Source organism: Chiloscyllium punctatum, chromosome 41 (genome assembly GCF_047496795.1).
Source record: "Chiloscyllium punctatum isolate Juve2018m chromosome 41, sChiPun1.3, whole genome shotgun sequence".
NCBI lineage: Eukaryota > Metazoa > Chordata > Chondrichthyes > Orectolobiformes > Hemiscylliidae > Chiloscyllium > Chiloscyllium punctatum.
Window position 1 is genome coordinate 55364615 of NC_092779.1, and position 21786 is coordinate 55386400.

Below are 21786 nucleotides of genomic sequence, written 5' to 3' on the forward strand. Positions count from 1 at the left end.
GGAATCGAGAACACCAAGTTCAAAACTCATGCTCTACCCTTGACATAAAATGGACATTGTCAGATTTTGTCACAGAGGGATTTAGGATGGATAAGGTACTTGGCGGAATCCTGCAATGAGTGATCTTTACTCTGTCTCTGACCCAGGGTGTATCTGAGCAGAGAACATTAACTGCACAAGACACTCGTCCTAGACCTGTTAATAATCCACTTTAACTACACAGATGCAATGTAAGTCAGAGTGAGAAACAACTAATTCAGTATTTAACTCACAAGTGGAGGAAAACAAATTTTTATTACTTTTGTTGAATTATTAAATGCAACTTTGAGATTTTTATTGACATGAATTAACAGTGTCCATCAGTGCAAGTGAAATGTTTACGAAACTCGGTTTACCGCTGGATTTATCGACTGTTCTGTTGATGATCTTCAGTGGAATCGCTTCATGTCCCACCACACAGGAGTAAGAAGCACCGCTGGCCCACTCCTCTGCTGTAATGGATAACAGGCTGTACATGAAGAAGGAGATGTTGTCACTCTCCGCCATCACCTCGGTGTTCTTGTAGTTACTGGGATTCACTGGCTTGTCATTGTTTGTCCACTTGACGAAGATCTCTCGGGGGGAGAAACCTCTCACTAAACAGGTGAGGGAGAGAAACCTCTCAGCGGAGATTTCTTCTGTTGGTGGCAGGAGGACCGACACTGATGGCTCCAGCGGATTAATCACTGCAGAATATTTGAGACAAATATAAATCAACCAAAAAAATCCTGAACTAATATCACAATTTCACTAAATATTAAAATACGCCATGTTTAATTTGGGATTTATTCACTTTCGTTTTCTAAAGGAGCAGAATGGTACACATTCTGTTCAGTAAAAAAAAGTAAAGTTTAATGTGAAAGTTGCCTCCATGTTTCCAGCCCACAACAAGGACATTCTGTCCAACTGTCATTGCTGATGGTGACGTCAAAACCCTGGCTTCTTCCCACTTTATCTGACTTAATCAGAATATAATTTCCTTTGGCCCATCTTTTTCTTAAGCAGCTACCTAGCTATCCTGCCTTCAGATGCATCATTAATACTCCCAATAGTGTTTGTTCGTTACAAATCAAAGCCTGCCATTGATGTAACTGGATCTGGATTAGACATGAGATCCTTTGTGCTTTAATCTCACCGCTCACCTTTCTCCTTATGGATGGAGTCTTTCAGCGGAGTTGGTAGATTCTGATGGTACACCACACATTCAAAAGTAACGCCACTCAGCCAGGCTTCAGTAGAAATGTCTAATTTGCTGATCACGCTGTCGGGATTCTGTCCAGGCTGGTCAGCAATCTCTGTTTTCAGAGGCTTCTTTTCTTGTTTCCAGGTCACGTTGACTCCAGAAGGAAGATTGGACACAACACAGGTTAACGTCACCGTCGCCTCCAGTAAGACTTGTTCTACTGGCGGTGGGAGGATTTTAACGGTGTTAGGGTGGCACTCGCCACCTTCTATGAAAGAAAAATCAAAGTCAATGAAAAATGCCCCTTTATGATACAAACAGCCAATCTTCAGATTACTTCTTCACAGGGTGAAGACACCACCTTCAAAATGGCACCTCCAACTATTGCTGAAATGATGCTTACTATTGTTGATGTATTTTGATTTGTGAAACGTGATTACTTAGGACATACCCTGTGTAATTATTCCGAAAGAACACTGGCTTTGTAACAAGTGAAACCTGTGAAAAAAGTAAAATCATCGAAGATACCATCATGTAACCCATGGAATTACCTTTCTTTCAGAGTCTGTCTCTCACTAAAGAGCATCTATTGATACTTGTGACAAGAGTAATCTGAATATAATGAGTTCATTTCCATGTTCATAACCCTTAGGTGCAAGTGCTGCTGGTCACACTGACTGCCAAATCACATCCTAAATTATAGACAAATTATAATAAATAATAATTATTCTCTTTGCAGAGTTCTAAAGTGTTACAGGAGCAGTGAACATCCATGGAAATTCTGTTCATTATATGTAACGTGATCAAAAATACTTTGCATTATTGATGTGATGTAATTCTCTAATTTATGTCATTGTTCCTCGTGGGCTGTGTTTGGAGTAGATCTGAAAACAAGACATTGAGTACAGCATTGGATATCGAGAAGGACACCCATCTCCTTAAGTCTTTCCCTCCATTCAGTGAGTTCATGACTGGTCTGTACTTTCACTTTATTTACCAAGCTGCATTTTTAAAATTTCTTCATAGAGCAGGGGAGAAAAAACAAACAAACAAAAGTTAATCTTAAATTAATCTACAAGCGCGATGGAAATGTACACTCATTTTATAGACATCCACTACTCACTGTGTAAACATCACCACCCCAAACCAAGCTAAATCAGCCTGTCTCGAGTTCCTAGTTCATTCATCCCTATTGTAGCATTCTTACCAGAATTTATTCTCCTGCCTCATCCACTAATTACAGAGAGCATCTTAAAGAAGCTCAGTGAGATCACGTTTATCTCAGTTCATCAAATGTGATACCCACTTGGTCTGTGGTCTGATCCCATAAATGAAGTTAAAGAACTCAGTACCAGATAAAAATCGATGTCGTACCGTGTCCAAGCCCAACAGGTCATTCCTGAGCAGGGAATGAAGCACTGAATGCATTTTGATTTATTTTCAAGTAAGGGTCACTGCATATTTTAACCACGTCATTTTGAGACCACAACATCATAAGATAGAGAATCAGAATAAGGCTGTTCGGCCATTCCAGAGTTTAGATCAGAATGATGCTGGAAAAGCACAGCAGGTCAGGCAGCATCCGATGAGCAGGAAAATCGACGTTTTGGGCTAAAGCCATTCTACTGTCTTCTCCCCATACTAAACAAGAGCCGATCTAACTCTGGCTTGAATACACACAATGGCCTGGCCTCCACAGCCCTCTGCAGCAACAGTTTCCACAGATTCAGCCCTTTGGCTGAAGAGATTCCTCCCCATCTCAGTTCTAAACGGTGCCCCTTTGACCCTGAGACTGTGGCCTTGGGTCCTAGTCTGGCCGACCAGGACACCTATTCCACGTTCACTCGACCTCAGTCTCTCAGTATTTTCTATGTTTCAATCACATATCTCTCCAATATCCCCCCTCCACCCCCAAACTTATCCTTGAAGTGGCTACCAGGCAAAGATTCAGCACTCTGAACGCCTCTCCCAGCATGGTCAGGCAATAAACTATTTAACAAAGCTCACTGTCTATATATCTATCTTCAACAGAGGGGAAACATGCTTTTCTGACTTGCCAATATGTTGAATTATGAGCAATGCTAATGTAACACTCAAACTGAAATGAGATATGTGGCATGTTGGGAAACGAGAAGCTGTACCATGCTGTTTACTACGCCTGATAAATGAGCGTGTTTGATTCACATCAGAGTTCAGAATGATTTGTAGCTCTCTCAGTGTGTGTCTCTTACCCTGGAGTGCGGTGATGTTTTTACTTTGAATGTTCTCTCCATGAGTGACCTGGCAGGTATAGACTGCGCTGTTGAACCATTCACCAGAAGGGACCATCAGCCGACTCGTCACCGAGAAGTTCCCGTTTGCCTCACACACGGGAGACGTGATGAAGCCAGAATCCAAGGGTCGGCCATTTTTCAACCAACTCACGGAGATCGACTTTGGATGGAAATCGATGATTGAACAGACGACGGTTGCAAATTTGCTGCTTGCGATTTCTTCACTGGAGCTCACAGTTAGGAGAACAATTGGTTGGAGAATACCTGGCTCTTTAGGAAACACATCGCATGAATTATCTGATGAATTTCATAACAAATACAATCAGTTCTCATATATCAAGGTTTCTTGTGGTTAATGGATACAAGAATCATAATTGTGCAGAGTGCTGGAGAAGCTGGGATCCACACAGAAAGATCAGCAGGGCAATGTGAAAGGCTAAAATTATAGGACACAGCAAGAGAGTCAAGGAGGCATAGAAACTATAGACCGGTAACATCAAAAGGGAGATAGCAATGTTGGATGGTATTCGTTTTAATAACAGAGTCTGATGAACAAGGCAGATGAATTACCGGCATAAATGAGGAAATGATGCAGTTGCTATCACGGAGACATATTGAGAACCGGGCAGGAGTGGGCTATTCAGTATTCCAGGATTTAGTGCCTTCAGGTGAGACAGGGAAAGATGGAAAAGGATGGGGGCGGGGGGTGTGCAGTGCAGAATGTTGCTTCTGTCGCAATTCTGACAAGAGTATTTTAGGCTGTAAAGAGAAATGAAATCATGGAGACCTCCTCGAACAAAGGCAAATGGACAGTTCTTCAAAACCAAAATACAGCAAACATAACTACTGGGACAGCACGGTAGACCTTACTATAGGTCCCAAAGACCAAGTGCAGATACATGGGCAAATTTCAGAGACATGTAAATTAAATAGGGGAATGAGAAAAGAGGTTTTTAACTTCCTCACCATAGGCTTGGATCTTCATTTAGTCAAAAATTTAGAGAGAGCACAATTCTGAAAATGTCCCCAGGAGAATATTTGAACAAAGTATGTGTTTAATACTGAGAATTTTAATCCAGACCTTGCAAGAGAGGGGTGAACCTGGACTTAACTTTAGGGAATGAAGTCGACCCAGTGGGTAAAACCTCAATGGTGGAGCACTTTGCAGACAGTGATCGTAAATCAGTTGGATTTCAGATTGTACTGCAAAGGAATAGAAATTGGCCCAAAGTTCTGAAAAGGGGAAGGACAATTTTAGTAAGATCAGGTAATGACTTGACCAGAGTGGACTGGAAGCTGACACTTTTTGGTAAATCTGAGTCAGAACAGTGTGACACATTTAAGAAAGAGATAGGAAAATCACATGGAGGACGTTTCTTAGGAGGCCACTGCATGGGACCAAGAATGTAGTGGGCTCTGGACACCAAAGGGCATGGAGGGTGAGATAAAGAGATACAAGGGAGGCTTCCGGTCTATACCGAAATCTCAAAACAATAGAAATTAGTATGGAGTACAGAACGTGCAAGGGGGAGTTTGAAAGACAAAAGGAATTAGAAGAGCAAAAGGGACCATGAGAAAATAATAGCAGTCAAAATAAAGGAAAATATTTTTAAAAGTTATAGGCTCATTCATAATAAAAGAATTATTCAGGAAACAGTAATGCTCATTAAGTGTTATTATTGAAGTGGAGCCGGAGGATTAGGTTGTGGTCAAAACGAATGCGTTGTGTCAGTGTTCACTAGTAAGAGGGACAATGTGGGGACAGAAATCATGGAGGGGGGTTGTGATGTAGTTTGCAGAAATTAGGACACATGACGTGATGTTCTGTGTTGTCTTGCTGAATGAAAAGTGGTTATATTTCCAGGGCAGATGAAAAGTATACCAAGTGGCTGAGCGATGCAAAGGATGAAATAGTTGGGTCGCTGACAATAATTTAGAATTCCTGTCTGGCCACAGCAGTTGTGCCAAGTGAGTGTAGATCAGCCACTGTTATGCAGGAAGAAGGAAGGGATAAATAATGAAAACACAGATCTGTCAAGCTAGTCTCAGTGGTAAGGAAACTATTGAGAAGTGAAATTAGTTTTCATTTGGAAGATAAATCAACAATTTTCAGCACGGTTTTATTGAGAGGAAGTCATGTGTAACAATTTGATAGTAGTTTTCATAGAGATAACTTGATGTCCAGATGATAGCAATAATCAGAGCCAATGGGATCTGAGTTAATTTGACAGATTGGATCTAGAACTGGCTGAGTGGTGGCAGCAGGGGATAATAGTCATCGGGTGTCTGCGTGACTGGAAATCTATGTCTCCTGGTGTTCTGTAGGGATTGGTGTTGATTAACTTGCTATTTCGCTTACATACCAATGATTGAGACTCAAATTTAGGAGGATTAACCAGTGAATTCACAGATGAAATGAAAACTGTCATGTTGGTAAGTCATAAGCATAATAGCTTTAGATCGCAAGAGGATATAAAAGGGTTGGTTGTATGTGAAGAGAAGTTGCAAATGGAAATTATTCTGGATAAATGTAAGGTGATGTAATTCGGCAGAAGAATCTGTGAGGTATGTTGTTTTGAATGGTGGAACCCTGGAAAGGCCTGAGGATCTTTGGTGCATGTACCCATCAATCCCCTATAGTTCTGTGTCGTCTGGATAAAGAGGCTAAGAAAGTGGGAGGATATTTGCTTTTATTAGCCTAGACATTGACAATGAAGAGTAGGGAGATGATACTGGAACATAATAGAACACTGGTTAGGCCATACTGAAGCGTTGTATGCATGTTATCGAAGGAATGTGATTACACTGAAGGCAGTATTGGTGAGATTTGCCAGGATCTTGCCTGGGTTGGAGGGTTTTAGAACATAGAACATAGAACAATACAGCGCAGTACAGGCCCTTCGGCCCTCGATGTTGCGCCGATCAAAGCCCACCTAACCTACACTAACCCACTATCCTCCATATACCTATCCAATGCCCGCTTAAATACCCATAAAGAGGGAGAGTCCACTACTGCTACTGGCAGGGCATTCCATGATCTTACGACTCGCTGAGTGAAGAACCTACCCCTAACATCAGTCCTATATCTACCCCCCCTTAATTTAAAGCTATGCCCCCTTGTAATAGCTGACTCCATACGCGGAAAAAGGTTCTCACTGTCAACCCTATCTAACCCCCTAATCATCTTGTACACCTCTATCAAATCACCCCTAAACCTTCTTTTCTCCAAAGAAAACAACCCCAAGTGCCTCAGCCTTTCCTCATAGGATCTTCCTACCATACCAGGCAACATCCTGGTAAACCTCCTCTGCACCCGTTCCAGTGCCTCCACATCCTTCCTATAGTATGGCGACCAAAACTGCACACAATATTCCAGAAGCGGCCGCACCAGAGTCTTATACAACTGCAGCATGACCTCAGGACTCCGGAACTCAATTCCTCTACCAATAAAAGCCAGTACGCCATATGCCTTCTTCACTGCACTATTTACCTGGGTGGCAACTTTCAGAGATCTGTGTACATGGACACCAAGATCCCTCTGCTCTTCCACACTACCAAGTAGTCTACCATTAGCCCAGTAATCCATCTTTTTATTACTCTTACCAAAGTGAATCACTTCACACTTAGCTACATTGAACTCCATTTGCCACCTTTCTGCCCAGCTCTGCAGCTTCTCTATATCCCGCTGTAACCTGCCATATCCTTCCTCACTGTCTACAACTCCTCCGACTTTCGTATCATCCGCAAACTTGCTCACCCAACCTTCTAACCCTTCCTCCAGGTCATTTATAAAAATGACAAACAGCAATGGTCCCAGAACAGATCCTTGCGGAACACCACTAGTGACGGCACTCCAAGATGAATCTTTGCCATCAACTACTACCCTCTGTCTTCTTCCAGAGAGCCAATTCCTAATCCAAACCTCCAACTCACCCTCAATGCCATATCTCTGTATTTTCTGCAGTAGCCTACCATGGGGGACCTTATCAAACGCCTTACTAAAATCCATATATACTACATCTACCGCTTTCCCCTCATCTACCTCCTTCGTCACCTTCTCAAAGAATTCAATAAGGTTTGTGAGGCACGACCTGCCCTTCACAAAACCATGCTGACTATCCTTGATCACATCATTCTTATCCAGATGTGCATAAATCCTATCCCTTATAATTCTCTCTAAGACTTTGCCCACAACAGAAGTGAGACTCACTGGCCTATAGTTACTAGGATTATCCCTACTCCCCTTCTTGAACAAGGGAACCACGTTTGCTAGCCTCCAGTCCTCTGGCACTACTCCTGTAGACAAAGAGGTCACAAAAATCAAGGCCAATGGCTCTGCAATCTCCTCCCTTGCTTCCCAGAGAATCCTAGGATAAATGCAATCAGGCCCAGGGGACTTATCTATTTTCACCCTTGCCAGAATTTCCAACACCTCTTCTCTACATATCTCAAAGCCATCCATTCTACTTATTCGTGCCTCAGTATTCATATCGACAACAATGTCCTGTTCCTGAGTGAATACTGACGAAAAGTATTCATTCAGCGCCTCCCCAATCTCTTCAGCCTCCACACGCAACTTCCCATTACTATCCTTGATTGGACCTATTCCTTCCCTAGTCATTCTTTTATTCCTAACATACCTATAGAAAGCCTTAGGGTTTTCCCTAATCCTACCAACTAAGGACCTTTCATGTCCCCTCCTTGCTGCTCTTAGCTCTCTCTTCAGGTCCTTCCGGGCTACCTTATAACTCTCAATCGCCCCTATTGAACCTTCACGCCTCATCTTTACAAAGGCCGCCCTCTTCCATTTAACAAGGGATTCCAACTCCTTATTAAACCACGGCTCCTTCACACGACCCTTTCCTCCCTGCCTGATAGGTACGTACTTATCAAGGACACTCAATAGTTGCTCCTTGAACAAGTTCCACATATCAATTTAGTTATGAAACTAGATTAGATAGACAGGGGTTTTCCTTGGAACAGAGGAGAATTAGGGAGAAGATTATCACGATGTCTAGAATTATTTTAGGCATAGACAGGGTCAACTGGATGAAACCTTTCCCCTTGATGGAGAGATCAATGCCTCAGGGGCACAGGGTGAAGGTAAGGCCAGGAGCTTCCAAGTGGATCTCAGGGGAAAACAAAATCAAACAGAGAGTGGTGTTAGCCTGGAGCTCAGCACCTATAAGTCATGTAGAGACTGAGCCCCCCATAATAAGTATGAAGTATCCTTGCAAGGGCAAGTCACACAAAGCAATGAATCATGTGCTGGCACAGGAGACTGGAATAGTTAGGTGGCTGTTAATGATAGGCATGAACTGGATGGATCAAAGGGCCTTTTTACTGTGCTGTATAAGGTGATTCTGTGAAAACGGTTATAAATAATGCCTTGTTCATATTAATCCCAGATGCTCTGTTTATCTCAGTTCCCACAACACGTACCTGGACATGGCATTTCTTTGCTCTTGTGTGACCCGCTGTGTTGAACCTCACAGTAGATTTTGCTGGGGCAATCTACCGCTGACTCGGGCAGGGTTAACTGGCTGCTCAGGGTGTAGGTTCCCTTCTTGTTTCTCACTGATGGGTAAGTCTTCAATCCATTCTTGATTAACTCCCCTCCTTTCTTCCAGGTTACTTTGGTGACGTCAGGGGAATAGTCCATCGCCAAACAACCAAAGATCACAGAACTGGTGTCGTGCTCCTGACAGGAGGAGACCAGGCCATAAAGCGTGGGGGGAGACGGTGTCTCTACAATGGAATGACCAATTGAGCATGTTAGTTTCTGTTCATTTGACCTTATCAGTTACTCAAATGTATCCTCAGCTGTAAACGTTTGCCAGTATGCTCCCACTGAGTCTACAGCATGACTGGAGTTTATTTTTGTTTCCTACCAGTTACTGATCATGATCATTGGTTCCCTCTTTAGAAACATGCCCTTGACCTTGACCATTGCCATATAATTTAGGAAGAAGAACATCCTAATCCCACCCCAGTAACTGTTTGAAGATCTCACCAACTGACACTTTCACTAGATTGCTGTAAAGAGCAGAGACGTTTCACAAAATACAAACCAAGGAAATGCAGATTCATCAAAATTCTACACTGTGTGCAAACAGGCCATTTGGCCCAACAGGTCCACACCCATCCTCTGAAAAGTAACCCATCCAGACCCATTCCCCTACCCTATTATGCTACAGTTAACCCTGACTAATGCACCTAACCTCCCAATCACTGAACACAACATTTACAATTCCCTCAGCTTGCACATCTTTGGACTGTGGGAGGAAACGCACACAGACATGGGGAGAAAGTGCCAACTCCACACAGACAGTCACCCGAGGCTGGAATGGAACCCGAGTCCCTAGCACTGTGAGGCAGCAGCGCTAACCACGGAACCAGCGTGCTGTCCCACTAGGTACCGTGCTGCTGGAAATACCCAACCGCTGGCAGTACCCCTAGAGAGAAATCAGAGTGAATCATAGAACATTACAGTGCAATACAGGCCCTTCAGCCCTCGATGTTGCGCTGCCCTGTCATACTAATCTGAAGCCCATCCCACCTACACTATTCCGTGTACGTCTATATGCCTAGGTAAAAACAATGACTACAGATGCTGGAAATCCGATTCTGGATTAATGGTGCTGAAAGAGCGCAGCAGTTCAGGCAGCATCCAAGCCTGTCCAATGACGACTTAAATGTACTTAAACTTGGCGAATCTACTACCGTTGCAGGCAAAGCATTCCATACCCTTACTACTCAATGAGTAAAGAAACTACCTCTGACATCTGTCTTATACCTATCTTCCCTCACTTTAAGGTTGTGTCCCCTCGTGTGTGCCGTCCCCATACTTGGAAATCAGCTCCAGTGAGCCTTCCTCACTTATCAATGCAAGGCAGAATGTTCTCTCTGGGAGGAAGGTCACTGCAGCAGCAGCACAGGCAGGAGCTGAGCACTGGGACTGGGAGGAGGGCTGTCACGGCTGAACTCATGTCAATTGTCTGGAAGTTGAAACATCTAATTTACAATTATCTGAATTCTGGAGGCCTCTGAAAAATGGAGGACCATTAAGGTTCAGAGATTTTGGAGTGTTACAGCTGAGAATTTACGTAAATATGATTTGAGAAATGAACTAGTAATCTTTCACTTTAATAACTATCAAATTGACACGCAGTTCATCACCAAACCTCATCTTTCAGACTAACCACTGCACTTACTCTGTCTAGACCTAAATTTCCACTCATTGACAAACCCTACCGTGCTATACACCCATTCATGTCCGGAACACACAACCCCTATCACACGAAACACATCCAAGACAATCCATATTGGTAGTGTAGCTGAGCAGAGAGATCTCGGTGTCCATGTACATAGATCCCTAAATGTTGCCAGCCAGTTTGATAAAGTTGTTAAGAAGGCATACTTTGTGTTGGCTTTCATCGATAGAGGGACTGAGTTTCAGAACCACAAGGTTAGGTTGCAGCTGGACAACACTCTGGTGTGGCCGCACTTGGGAGTATTGTGTACTGTTCTGGTCACCACATTATAGAAAGAATGTGGAAGCTTTGGAAGAGTTCAGAGGAGGTTTACCAGGATGTTGTTGGGTATGGAGGGAAGGTTTAATGAGGAAAGGATGAGGGTCTTGAGACTGTTTTTGTTTGAGAGAAGAAGGTTGAGAGGTGACTTAATTGAGACATAAAAGATAAACAGAGGGTGGACAGTGAAAGTCTTTTTCCTTGAATAGTGATGGCTAGCAGGAGAGGACATAGATGATAGATGTCAGAGGTTGTTTCTTTACTCAGAGAGAAGTAGGGCCATGGATCGCACTGCCTGCAACAATAGTACACTCGCCAACTTTAAGGGCATTTAAAAGGTCATTGGGTAAACATATGGATGAAAATGGAATAGCATAGGATAGATAGGCTTCAGGTTGGTTCCACAGGTCAGCGCAACATTGAGGGCTGAAGGGCCTGTACTGCACTGTAATGTTCTATATTCTATATTCCAGATGGACATATGATCTCAATTCCTTTCACTCATTTACACTCCTGCTGCCCTGCACCTGGCCCATGGTGAATCTGGCCCTGACTGGACCTGGCACCATCATTTTCACAACCTCTGACAAAAGCCCACTACCCAAGACATGACCTCAGCCCTTGATCACTGACCTCTCATCTTAGCCAAGTCAACCTGTGCACATTGCATCCTAGCTCCTTTCGCATCTGTGCTTTACAACCTACCATTTTGCCAGACTCCGAGCTTTGCATTTTGACAACACGTCCACCTGTCACTTCATTACAGTGACCTTCCACCCCTGAAACATCCTGGCACTCTGCCCACCGCTACACTAACCAGCCTGGCATCCTGCCCACCTCTCCATAAACCAGCCTGGCAAAGACAGACCTCCTGCATTTCAGTTCAAACTACCCCTCACCTATCAAGCACAATTCAAACAAATTATCCTGTGACCATTACCATTTACCTTGATGCCACCTTGCCAGACAGAGTGCATGCAAGCTTACCCAGCAGCCAGTCAACACCTCACAGCCTACCAGCCCAAACTCTCCCACATGCCCAATCTAGCCCCTCACTTGCTCACCATCTTCCAACTTTGAGCCTAATCCACCATAAAGTCAGTGAGTCATAAAGTCGTACAGCACAGAAACAGTTCCTTTGGTCCAGCTCATCCATGCTGACCAGAGTTCCCAAATTAAACTAATTCCACTTGCCTGCCTTTGGCCCATATCCATCCAGACCTATCCTGTTCCTGTAGCTGTTCAAATGTCTTCTAAATGTCGGACCTATCTCTGCATTTACCACTTCCTCTGGCAGTTCATTCCAATGTTTTGGACAGTTACAACATGAAGCCCTAACTCCTGCACTCAGCGCTCTGACCAATGAAGGTACATGTGCCAAACACCTTCAACATGCTAGCTACTTGAGACAACACTTTCAAGAATCTATGAGTCTGAACCCTCAGGGTCCTCAGTGTTCAACATCACTACCCAGTGCCCTACCATTAACTCTGTAAGACTCTATGAGTATGGACCCTCAGGGCCCTGTGTTCAACATCACTACCCAGTGCCCTACCATTAACTCTGTAAGTTGTGACCTGATTTATCTTCTCAAAAAGCAACACGTCGTGTTCATTTAAATTAAACTCCATCTGCCACTCCTCAGCCCATTGGCCCAGCTGATCAAGATCTCATTGTACATTTAGATAACTTTCACTGCCAATTATACCACCAATTTTGGCATTACGTGCACACTTACAAACCTACAAACCATGTCCCATTCAATGTTTTCATGGCTTTCAACCAATATTGTAGCCTGTTTCCCTTTCTCCCACATATCTGTAGCATTTTTTTAAGGATTAAAGGAATCTATCTCCTTATTGAAATCATTTAATGTTTTGTCCTCAATCAATTTCTGTGGTGGAGAATTCCAAAGGTTCACCATTCTTTTGCTGAACAGTAAACAATCAGGTTCAATGTTATTGGTGTGTTGGGAAGACTGGTGAGCAGCAAGATTAATGATGATCCCATGAATGGAATAGCCTTCTAGAGGGGCCGAGGGGCCTTCTTTGGCTTCCATTTTGCATGCTGACATGTCCCTTCGGCAGCATGTTCCAAAACTGTGACCCTTGAGGATAAGGGCGCACATGTATGTAAATGCTTCTCCTGAAAGCTTTCCTCCAAATCAGACTTCAACTTGACTCTCAATTATTTCCCTGCCCGTTTCCTCTTCCTCAATCACAGCCATGGGACTCACTTCCGACCAGCGCTCTGAATGTGCTAATACCACACAAACCAGCAATTCAAATAGACTGATGACAACTGGTTTCTCAAGGCAATATAAAAAGTCTGACACTTCCACACCTGTCTAGAGATTCAAACAACCACTGGAAGAATTGTAAATTATTTGAGGCACTTGTGTGTCTACACAAGATGACATGGTTTCCTTTTGTGTGATTTGACTGTGTTTTCACTGAATGAACAGAGCTATTTCTTAATCATATAATAGGAATCAAGCATCCCTCATTTTTAGCAAGGCAATCACACATTATATTTCTTTATTCCAGGGAATTATAGTGTTAAATTAATGAAATATGACGATTGGGATGTTTCAATTGGAAATTGTCAGAGATTTAAAGCTTAATTTCATGAGCAATTAATTCCAGCTTCAATGTGTCACTTTAAATACTCACAGAAATATCTTTCAGAAATGGTGTCTCCCTTTGTTATGGGCAGTCGAATCAGTAAATCTGGGATAGTTTTTGCTTGTTAATCAAAGGTGTTAAAGAGCTTTAGCCAAAGGGAGACCTGTGGATTTAACTCACAGATGCTCCATGTTCTAAGTAAGTGGTGGAACAGCTCGAGGGGTTGGGTGCCCTCCTCTTGCTCCTACCTTCCTATCATTGTGTCATTCATTAAGCTAGCACTGGCAGTGAGCACTTTTTATTAAAATATTTCAACAAATTAATTGTTTCACACATGCTTTTAAAAAAAAAACTTCTGTTGATTATTTGGAACGAGATCATTGACATTCTCTATTTGAGTGATCAAAATAACTTCCACCCAATTACAGCAGCCACTGCACTCTGGAGTGGGTTGTTACTTCATAATAGTTTCTTGTGAAACTCCAGCTCGAGATCAGGGCGCTCAAATTCAATGATTCCCTGATATTTAATATCTCTGGACATTCGCAATTTGTTCAAATGCATCTTTTCTCTGAAGAACGTGTTTAATCGAACAGAACTTTTTTCAATGAAACAACAAACTTTAAATGCTAGAAAACCAAAATAAAGACAGAAATTTCTGAAGAAACTCAGCAGGTCTAGCAGCTCCTGTGGAGAGAAGGCAAGGTTAACCTTTCGCACCCAGAGACCCCCTCTTCACCAAATTGTTTTCATGTTTTTGGCACAAGAGCTCACACCCATTGAGATAAACAGTGATTACGTTGGCTTGACTCCTGTTGGAAAAAGGATTCTTAGCAGAGGGACTGGATGGTCTGAGATAGCAATTGAAGACCAACTGCAAAGCTATCACCATCTGCTGCAAGTGTTGGATTCAGCGGAACCCCCACCGGACTGAACAATCAAATTCAGCTACACCACTGGTTTAATATAAAGTAAAACAGTCTAAACATAATCTCATCAAATATGCTTCGAAAATGATTCAATCTGGATTAGTTATAAATGATATGGTTAGAACAGCAAATCAAAAGCTGGGATTTCTTTGAGCACTTACTCCATTAACCCCATCTAGCGATGCCCAAAAGCTTGTGAACAAATATTGATCTGGAAAAAGCTGCTAACTGCCAAAATTCTGTTTAATATCTAAGAGACACAAGTCAGGACAGCGATTGAATAGATTTCACTGGCCTCTGTGAGTGGAATTCCAACAAACACCCAAACATTTCAATCTGCTTTCTTGCACTGAAGTAACCTGATAAGAGATGGTGTTACATACCTCTCCAACAGGTTGTAAGTGAACACAGGCCACCTGGCGCAGAATCAGGGACACTACAACAACTTCACAACAGACCTGAACACAATGAGCTTGACACTATCACGGAGAACACAGCCCACCTGTTTTGACAGTACATAAACCATGTTAGTTATTAACACCTTCCAACACCAGGGATTGTTCCAGAATGTTTGTACAATGAAAGTAACATTTCAACATTTATCCAAGAATACTTTGACAGCAGCACCAAATTCTTCAAACTCTATGGGAACTACAAAGGAATAAAACTAGGAATTGAATTGCCATCAATTCACTGTCACTGGATTTCACCCTCGAACTCCCTTCCTCTTTCCCCTGTGAATGTTACTGCACCAGACGGTCTACTTAGTTTGAAAAAGATTAAAATGTTTTGAAGTGTAATATGACCGTTGCCAGTGACATTAAAAGCTGATAATAGGTTTTCAAATAATAAGATGCAAAAAAATTCTGATGCTACATTGTGCCATGAAACATGTCCTGCATAACTGAGGCACAAAGAAAGTATACAGCATATTTCCATCTGCCTTGATCAATCAAATATCTCTTGTTGCCAACAACCAATTTCAAAACTCTTGCTAACTGCCTTCTGTTCCTGAAATGTTCGTTCTGATTTGGAACAACTTAGTCAGGGTTCTCAATTCTGAGGCACCTAATCGAATATTGTATTTCTGGCCGATAAAAGTGGTTTTGAAGCGCGAGATGAAATTGAACTGTCTGAGATTCAGGTATCCGAACTGAACAATTTACAAATGGTCAGGACCGTTGACAAGTTAGTCAGAGATAGCACTGAAACAAACTGTACAACAGACTTAATCCTAGAGGATACACTGCTCAACTCCTCACGTCACTGTAATTGAACATTCATCAGAGGAACTAACCAGTGGATTAATGTGAACAAGAATGTGTTCACAATGAACATAAATAACCACTGAGTTAATAAACTTAATAAGTCATTGTATTTAACAAAATTATTGAGGTGGGACATATCACCAATTAAAGCACAGATCCGGAGGAAATGGATTATTCTCTAAATTATTTTTACATATTCTTAAAACGTTCCTTAAACTGTGGAGATTTTGCATGCACTGCATAAAGTCAATACTGCATTCCAGTGTGGAAAGCATTTCTGTTGAAGGAATCAGGGCAAGGTCATTTTCTTGTTTACTGCTTTTAATGGACGAAAATGTTTAAAAAGGTATGAATTGAAAACATGCTTCTGTCTGGAGTTGCCCGCTTTAACAGATGTCTAAGTAAATCTGGGCACTGCTGCCTCACTGATCCAGGTACCTAGGCTCGGTTCCAGCCTTGAGTGACTGCCGATGTGGAGTTTACACAATCTCCCCTGTGTCTGTGTGGATTTCCTCCCACAATCCAAAGATGTGCATGTCAGGTGAACTGGTCATGCTATATTGTCCATAGTGTTAGGTGCATTAGTCAGGGGTAAATATAGGGTAGGGGAATGGGTCTGGGTGGGTTACTCTGCAGACCGTCGGTGTGGACTTGTTGGGCCAAATGGCCCGATACATACTGCAGGAAATCTAATCTAAATGATTGTCACACTTAACTAATGTGAGCAGATTCCTTCCGATCGCTACATTGCAATAAATCGGTCAAGTATATTAATTAAAATAAATATTACTCTATTTTCAGTGTCTGAATAAACAATGTGCTCCGTTATCCTCTAGTTCATGTCTTCTGCAAATTTGTGAACTCGGCATACATCTGAACACATCGATGTAAAATGAATTCTCTGCGTTTGCAGCAAGTACTCCCATGAATTTAAGAGTAGAGTTCCTACAGTATGGAAACAGGCCATTTGGCCCAACAATTCTGCACTGACCCTCTGAACAGTAAGTAGCCCACCCAGACCTATTCCCCCTAATTTATATTTACCCCTGACTAATGCACCCTAACCTAGACATCCCTGAACACTATGGCTGTGCTAAATTGCACAATCACCTGACTTGCCCATCTTTTGGACTGTGGTCGGAAACCAGAGCGCCCAAAGGAAATCCACGCAGACACAGGGAGAATGTGCAAACTCTACACAGGCAGTCACCCGAGGGTGGAATCGAATTTGGGACCCTGGCGCTGTGAGGCAGCAGTGCCAACCACTGAGCCACCATGCTGCCCTGTGAGTTCATGGGTGGATTATTTTAATTAATTCGAAATTTGGCCTTGGTCACATAATTCACTATAGCAGTTGTTTCCGAAAGAATGACTCTTCACTTGATATTTTGTTGTAAAATGTAACTATTTATTTAAAATGCACAGATTGGGAACACCTAAAGCACTGTGCAGATTAAATAATACAGTTAATGTTTTATTTTTATTCTGCAAATCTAGTTTAATCAGGGACATAAAAATGAATTAACTGAAGTTACGTGTGAAACTGATCAAAGCAGTGAAACTGATCTGTTCTTCATAGAATTGAGCAGAATTTCCAAATGGTCTTTGCCAATGATCTTTTCCAGACAGAAAAATATGTATTTAGTGTACAGCGGAATTGAAAGGTGTTTCATGATCAATTATAACACAGTCATGGCATTTTTGCTCAAGAGCAAGAACTATTAGAACATTAGACTTTTGAAATTCTATTTGTATTTCTCTATGACTTGTAAACTGTTTAAAGACAGACCTTTTGATTGAACTAGATAGTGGAGATCTGAATGTGGATTGTAAAGCATGGATTAGATTAATCCTTAATTATTTATTTTAAGTAAAAATGGCGCCCGAAGGTATCTGTTTTCCCTTCATTTCTAAAACCTTTGTGATTTGCCTTTCACTTAATAATAGGCTTTATGAAATTTCAACTCGCATGCTGATTGCATTGAATGAGGAACCTGAAGCGGTTCACTGTCACCAACCGTGTTAAGATTGCAAAAACAATGTAGAAACCAGAAACGGTTTCCCAAATATAACACATTTAATGTTACCCAAGCACAGTCCCTCCTCAACAGATGAACGATCACCAGATCACAACATGGTGTGTTTGCAGCAGAACTGGCTCTGCAAACATTTTCAACAGAACCAAGAACATGATGTAACCTCACAAAAAAACCCAAATTGAAGTCTAACAAAGCTGCTCAGAATCCAGCAAACTAATGATTAAATTGAATAGAAATAACAAGTCATAACAGCAACCTTGTTTGTGAGGGGACTTAACACTTAAAGCTGTAACGTTTCTGGCAACAGTTCAATTTATTTCCAACCTGCACACCCTTCTTGATCGTGACAATCCTGTGCAGCACACAGTAGAGCGGTTGAAAGCATATATTGATTAATCACTTCATGGTCAAAACAAAATTACTGAATGGACAAATATTATCGCATTATAATTTTAAGTTAGTTTCAATTACATAATCTGATCAATTCTGCAGTTTCAGATTTTAGTCCCAAATTTTATTTTGAATGAGGCAACTCAAAACAAAATTCAGTTAGTTTACAATTAGAACTGAGTTTTTTTTTTAAAAAGTCAATGCATTAAAACTCGTTTTTTTTTCATTTCTCACCCTTCTGGGTTTCTGCCTTAAGTTGGTTTTCAGACCGTTGCAAATGGATGTAATGTTTTCAATCAAGCAGAGAACAATATGTCATAAGTTTAACAAATGCAGAAATGATTCATGAAAAACAAAAGAACTTCACAAATATTGGTAATGAACAGTAATCCAGAGAGACAATCTCCTCACCAGAAAGAAAACACCAATTACAGAAAACATGAAAACGCTGATCAATTTCACAAACTGAATAAGAATTCAATCAACTCAATTCAACAGAATCAAGGAAAATAAAATCAGAATCCAATCAACTCAAAACAACAGATTTGAATGAAACATAATCAGAATCCAACCAATTCAATTCAACAGAATCAAATAAAACAATTTTAAAAGCCAATCAACACAATTCAACAAAACCAAGTAAAAACAAAGTCAGAATCCAATCAACACAGTTCAACCGAATCAACTAAAACAAAGCCAAAATCCAATCAACTCAATTCAACAGAATCAAGTAAAACAAACTCAGAATCTAATCAACAGAATGCAATATAGCACCGCAAGAAAATTTTATGACAGTTTCTAACCTGCTTGTCATCAACAAAAATAACAAAATAAATGAGAAAATATAATCAGGGTAAGACCATATATTCAAGAAATGAATAATGATATTTTAACATATTTTAATCATGTTTGGTAATATTTTGAACATCTTTAAATTCTTAGCATTTGTTGTTGATAATAAAACTCACAGTCAGGGTGTCACTGACATTAAACATTATTTATAGCTGACTGATTAAGAGACAAGTAACCCAGCCACACAGAATGCCCATCTGACCAAAAAAAGAGATATACCGAGCAACTGACTCCATCATCCCCATTGTAACTATTTGCTGAGCCTTAGCTAAAGTCTATAATCAGTCTGAACAAAAATCAATCCGAACCAAACCAAACTCAGTACAGAATCTGAGTTTCATTTAATTCAGAAATTAGTCACATGAATAGAAAGTTTTTTAAAAAGTCACTAAGAAAGTTCAAAGTTCTTACCTGAAGTCACTGTCACCATGGTCCCTTGGCCCCAGTAATCAAGACCATCACAGTGTTACATTCTCTGGACTGGGTCACACAATAACCAGCTCTGCATAGAACAAATCAAAAATCTACCATCATTTTAAATTTTCAGAACCACAGGCAAAATAAAGTCACGATAAATCTTCATCACATAATTGCGCTAGTGAATTCTGATCATTCTTGATAAATTTTAATACTGTTTTATACTTCACAAAGTAACACATAAGCTGATTCTTAAAATCCCCAACTGGTGTATTGATAATTACCCAACATTTTTACAAATTAAATAGTGATACTGGCATTAAACCCCACAGAACTAATACTGCACTGCAAGTTAAGACGCTTTGTAGAAGTAATCACTGACTAGTTTCAAACAATGGAGGCTGAATAGGTTTTTGTATTGATCATAATTGCAGTGTCATTCCAGCTATATCACTGTGAGACACGTTGTGTCAAATACTATGACAGACTGTAAACTGTAAAATGCAGATAATTTCATCACTTCCTAGAAAGCAGTGATTCAGACTCCTCTAAAAATGATTTGGTGCATTATTTCGGCTTTTACTCTTAATTGTATTTTGAAAGCTTGGAATACTTTTCCAGGTTTGGTCTGCATTTAACTTGACAATCAACACGAAGAAGGTAGAAAAAAATTATACATTTGTACAAACTAACACTCCTGGATTGCATTTAAATTGTATCTTACATTACTTATCGCTCCTGCCATGGTAGAAATCACCAATTTGAGATAAACACATGTCAGTGGTTATTGTACGAGGATGTCGCTGTGCACAACACTGTGACCCACTGTAGTATCACAATGATGGAGACCAGTACACTCATTCTCTGTTCTTTACTCTAGGTCTGAATTTTCATTTGAAAGAGCCATTTCGTACTGATCATGTTTAGAATTAATGCTATAGTTGACATAACAATTAGCAGTGATTTCCTGAGCTGTCAGATATATTAAAACCAATATTTTGACCGAGCATTTAATTGATGTAAGTGTTAGCAGTACATATGACATGCCCAAAACATTGTCCCATTGTGTCACCAGTTTGCTAGTTTAAATGGTACATTTCCTCTTTGATAGTTTTGTAAGAGGCAGCCTGAGGTCTGCTTCAGATCGCAGTTGGTATAATTGTATTTAAAACTCGTACTGACCGTCAGTTTATGCTGGAATTGACAAGATGTTCACTCGAGCTGTTTTTGAACGGGTCCAGCCCTGGTTCCTCTCGCTGTGGTCTCTTGCACAGTAATAGATGGCGGTGTCTTCGATCTTCAGGTTCCCCATGTCCAACGCGAAAATGTTGTTTGAAGTGTCTTTGGACGCAGTAAATCGACCCTTAATCGCTGCTGCATAGTAACTGCTAGATGAATCATAGTAGCTAACCAGCCACTCCAGGCCCTGTCCGGGAACCTGTCGGACCCAGCTCATGTAGTCGCTGCTAAGATCGAAGCCGCTGGTTTTACAGGTCAGTTTCAGGCTGCCTCCGGGACGGCCAGTCTCTGCCTCTGGCTGGGTCAAAACAATCTCCGACTGGACACCTTTAAAAAAGAAAACAAATAAACCTTGAGCATTAATGCTGACGAAATGACGGCTGAGTCTTTTACATTCCTGCGGTAGACTAACATTGAGACAGTGACAAAGACAGACTTGAACAAAAAATACTCACATGATAAGAAAGTAAGGAATAAACTGAGAAAAATTGTCGACACAATCATTCTGATAACTTGTGGGAAGCGGTTCTGTCAAGATCTTTCTAAACAGAGCCGACCCAGGAGTGTTGAATTACGGTCTAGTGCCCAGGATTTATATGGCCATCGGAAAGGGGCAGGTTTACAGCTTCCGCCTGTTGGTTTCCTGCTGGAGGCTGAGACTGGACCCTGGTATCAGCTTGTACAGCCCGAACACATGGGATCATGTCTTTACATGAGGTTCTGCTTAAACATGGACACATACACATCTTGGGATATTTGTTTTGCTGTATTGCTTCTTTGGAAGTAAATTTGAGTAGCTTCAGGTCTGTTTCACATGATAGTTGCATGTATTTTGTTTAAAAAAAACAAATTAAACTGGAAGTTCGCTCCCTTTATTTCTACATTCATTCACAAGCAGATAAAACTAAAATTAAAGTTCAAACATATTACTAGCTAATAAAACAGTTGAGCTTTTCTTCCCTGAATACTGCAAGTCTCTGTCGCACTACAAAATAACATGT

General features: G+C 41.2%; 1 pseudogene; it reads right to left on the minus strand.

Annotated features, from left to right (window-relative positions):
- Positions 1-275: 275 nt before the first annotated feature.
- On the minus strand, positions 276-21391 carry LOC140465083 (Ig heavy chain C region-like; annotated as a pseudogene).
- Between the last annotated feature and the right edge of the window lie 395 nt (positions 21392-21786).